At 30.7% G+C, this 4,321-nt stretch overlaps 1 non-coding gene across 1 annotated transcript; it reads right to left on the bottom strand.

Moving 5' to 3' along the window:
* Positions 1-3,650: 3,650 nt before the first annotated feature.
* Trnak-uuu (transfer RNA lysine (anticodon UUU)) lies at positions 3,651-3,743 on the bottom strand. The gene is given in 2 exon segments: positions 3,651-3,687; positions 3,707-3,743. It is a non-coding gene; the product is annotated as a tRNA-Lys (tRNA).
* Between the last annotated feature and the right edge of the window lie 578 nt (positions 3,744-4,321).

Raw genomic sequence — 4,321 nt, 5'->3', positions numbered from 1 at the left:
AATTTGCTTTTATCTTACCTCATCGATCAGTACAAATTTACAATTTGTCTGATAATATATCTTATATAATATATAGCGGAAAAGTCAGATACAACAAGGTAAAAAAACAGTGTTGAACTTATCATCACGCCCAATGTCAGAAACTGAACTGATAGTGCTTGGAAAAGGGTTAGGATTTTGTCCACGATATAATTCGCATGATAAGGTTCGATTAGCGGAAGAAGTTTTTTCATTTTTCAAGACGTTTAAGACTAAAAGAATACTTCAACGATTTGTATAAAAATGATAAACAACGAAAGCGATGATAATAACCAAAAAGAAGAATATCAAAATTTGCCGTTCTATAATAAAAATCATCTACTTTACCCACCTAGCGGGAGAGACATTTTATTTGGATTTTTATATTGAGGCTATGTGAAGTAAAGAGAGAATTATGCACTCTTCTAAACAAAAGAGAGCGGTTTGCGTCCTAATAGTATCCAAACAAGAACTCCAGTCGCTTAAAGACCTAGGGTCTCGTGATACAAATGGATTATTATCAAAAAGGCAGAAGAATCCAATACCATCGTTATAATGGACAAACAGAAGTACATCGCGAAGTGAATCGACAACTGAACGATGAGCGATATTACAAAAAAGTAGAAAAGGAACAAAGCATAATTGACTAGAGTTAAAAGGTAGAGAGAGATGTGTAAATGAAATACAGAAAAATAATGTAAGCATTACTAAACAATTTGACATGTTCCCGGTGGCTACTATTCGTACACCTCAGTTTTTACATTTTTACCGAAAACGCATAAATCAATATGATGAGAGACTTCTCTTGGATACCCTGGTCGTCCCATTTTTCAGCAGTAGCTCGGGGAGGTACTGAGAGAACATAGCGAAAAACCTAGACTTTATTTATAAATCTCTTATATGCAAAGTTTGCCTTCCTATATCAAGGATACCACCAACTTCATAAATAAGGTTTAATCTTAAATTAAACAAAGACACCTATCTAGTTACCCTTGATGTTTCACATTATACACAAATATCCCTCATAATGAAGGTATTGAATCTTGTATATATATATTTTACAGAAAGATAAAGGAAACAATAACATCAAAGCTAATGATATAAGGAAATTGTTAAATATTGTTTTACATAATAATTGCTTTGAGTTTAACGATCAGAGTTATTTTACAAACCATGGGCACAGCAATGGAAGTCCTATGGCACCTTCTTATGCTTCATTATTCATGGGTAGACTAGAAAGAGCAATTTCTTAACTCTACTTATGTAAAACCTGATGTCTGGTTACGTTTCCTAGATGATATTTTTATGATTTGGAATGATTCTTTGGAAACGCTTAACTTTTTTATAGATTCCTTAAATAGTTTCCACCCGAATATTAAATTCACTTACAATATTTCTAAAAGTTCGGTACCTTTTCTTGATGTTTCTGTATCTAAAGACGTAACAGGAAAAATTGTTACCGATATATTTGCAAACCTACAAATATGCATTTGTATTTAGATTTTACATCCTCTCATCCTTTATCATGTAAGCGTGGTATCCCGTTTAGTCAAGCTAAACGTTATAGACGTGTCATTTCCGATGACGTACTTTTAAGCAGTCTTTAGATACGTTAAATAGATATTTTTCTGATAGAAATTATCCTAAATCTATTATTGAGAAAGCGTTTTCTAAAATTGAAGGCATGTCCCAAAATGATGCTCTAAAAGTCCTGTCGTTAAAATACTAGTTCAATAATACCTTTTACTGTATGTTTTAATACATCTCTGCCTAATATTGTGAAATCTTAAATAAATATTGGATCTATTACTTTTGTCTGATAAGGTAAGCGTTAAAAATATACATAACAAGTTCAACCTATTTTAGCATATAGACGTCCTAAAACATTCGAGATCATCTTATTAGAAGTGCTTTACTTGATCGACACATTTTTATCTAGCCAATGTTTACGAAGTAGATGTTCACATTGTAACAATATAATTGTTGGTTCCCAATTTAATAGCAGCATAACAGGTAGTTCTTTTGATTTACACAATGATGTTAATTGTACTACGCGTAATGTAATTTACCTCATTACATGTAAAGGCTGTAAAAAGCAATACGTAGGTCAGACTAATCAAAATGTATCATGCAGAATGAATAAACATAGATTTGATATAAAGAAATTGTGACGTTAATCAGTTTCACATGTTGCGATCCATTTCGGATCAAACGATAATAAGTGTTCATTGTCAGATTTTTCATTTTTACCTATAGAAATTATAGACAACAACATGGACCGGTTATGTAAAGAATCTTTTTGGATTCATAAATTAAATACTATGATTCCAAATGGACTAAATAATAAAGTATTGTTTGATTTATAATAGGTTACATGAATATTAATATGTTTGTCTATTATCTTATTTTTATTAACACTGTCTAATAGACATCTGTATCACTGTTGATCCATTTTAATTCATTGTACCAGCTTTATTTATAGCATAAATATTTGTTTCTACATGTTATCATAGTTTTGCCGCTAAACGCCATAACGTTTTTCGCGCGTTTAACGCGTGTTAAGTTATGACGTCGCTTCCGGTAATTTTATTATGTTTTGCACTGATGAAGGCATATAGCCGAAACGTTTGCAATTAAATTAAATTACTAAATGTTCGTGTTTGTGTGGCTTGTCTGATTATAATATATCCCGGGGAGATATAAACAACACAAACAATTTGAAGGTGAATAATCAAGTACAAATATTATCTCTTGGGGACAGATTTATCATTTACATTTGATACACAGTTTTAAATAGACGTATATTATCTTTCTATACTGAATGATAAATAGAATAATTCCCATATTTATCTATTTGATTTGCATTGAATACACACATAATACAGTTCTTATTCGTGCAAAATGATCTGTTTCCGTTTCTCATCAGAGTTAGTCATTACGTTATGAAAACAGACAGTGGTGCTAATAAATAATTTCCACATTGCATTATTTTTATAAACAGTGTCAGTTTTACATTTTTATCCAATGGTTATTTATTCCCACTTTCGATAAATCTCCCTTGTCTCCAATATTTTAAACGTCTTTTTTATAAATAAGAAAATTAAACTGAAATTGATATACGAGTATATGTTTAACTTTCAGTAGAATTAAGAATACAAACTTGATTAAAACATTTATTTTAAAACATTTTATTGCAAATGTATCCGAGATATGCAGTCATATAAGAGTTTATTGATGAGTGCCTTTACTTAAATATAATACAACAACATTAATTTTAAATTGACTGGTTTTCTTGATTTTCAAAAGTGGATTTTTAATTAAGTACTAATAATTGCGGAATATCATAATTTCTTATTTCAAACCGACGGGAAGGTTTCAAGGTGGAGCATATAGATTACTACGGGGCAATAATTGCTATTGACAGATTTCGATGTATAATTATTCATCTTTCAGTAAGTAAGTAAATTAGTTATTCAAAACATCATCGTAATACCAAAAACGGAACACAAGACAAAAATCAAGATTTGTGACAATGAATTGGTATAATACTCGTAACAAGTGTGTATTTTTTTATCTTAGTACAAAAAATTGGATTTATATATGTATAGTATACAAACAAAATGAAAAATGTACGCCCAACGGGGGACTCGAACCCCACGACCCTCAGATATCAGAGGTTCTTCAGCCTTAAAAGTCTGATGCTCTACCGACTGAGCTAGCCGGGCGCTTGATGAGTTAGAATGTCCTGTAATGAAACACTGTCAATAATGTCGCCCAAGATAAACCGATAACCACGTGTGTACTTTGTGACACTATTGTAAAAACCTTAAATGTTATAATTTAAGTTAAATGTTAGTTTCCGTTTATTATTATAGATGTTTTACTATTTTAAGGTTAAAAAATATGAGGTTTCATACGTTATTTGTTAAACACATTCTGTATACTTAATAATTAACATGATACTAAGTTGTTTGCGAATTGTAATAATTAAAACAGTTGACAAAGTAACATATAGGCTTGCTAGCCATGTCTTTTTCTACATGTAGAGACATTCATCCATATGTGTTCAACGATGATACTTCGAATAAACACACAGTTCTTTCCCCTCCTCCCCCATTTAACTTAGGTCATTAAATAACTGACCGTTTAAGTGTTGCTATTTGAAATAGCAATATATCAGTATTTCACATATTCATTAAACAAATAAAATGTTTCTTTAAAGACTTAAATCAATGATTTCGTATTTCCCTGTTTGTAAATAAAAGACAATGCATTTATTTTTACCATGTTATGTGAACAGCTA

Source organism: Ruditapes philippinarum, unplaced genomic scaffold (genome assembly GCF_026571515.1).
Source record: "Ruditapes philippinarum isolate M1 unplaced genomic scaffold, ASM2657151v2 ctg4724_1_1_1_1, whole genome shotgun sequence".
Lineage (NCBI taxonomy): Eukaryota > Metazoa > Mollusca > Bivalvia > Venerida > Veneridae > Ruditapes > Ruditapes philippinarum.
The sequence above is the reverse complement of the archived record's forward strand: the minus strand, read 5'-3'. Positions and strand labels throughout refer to the sequence as shown.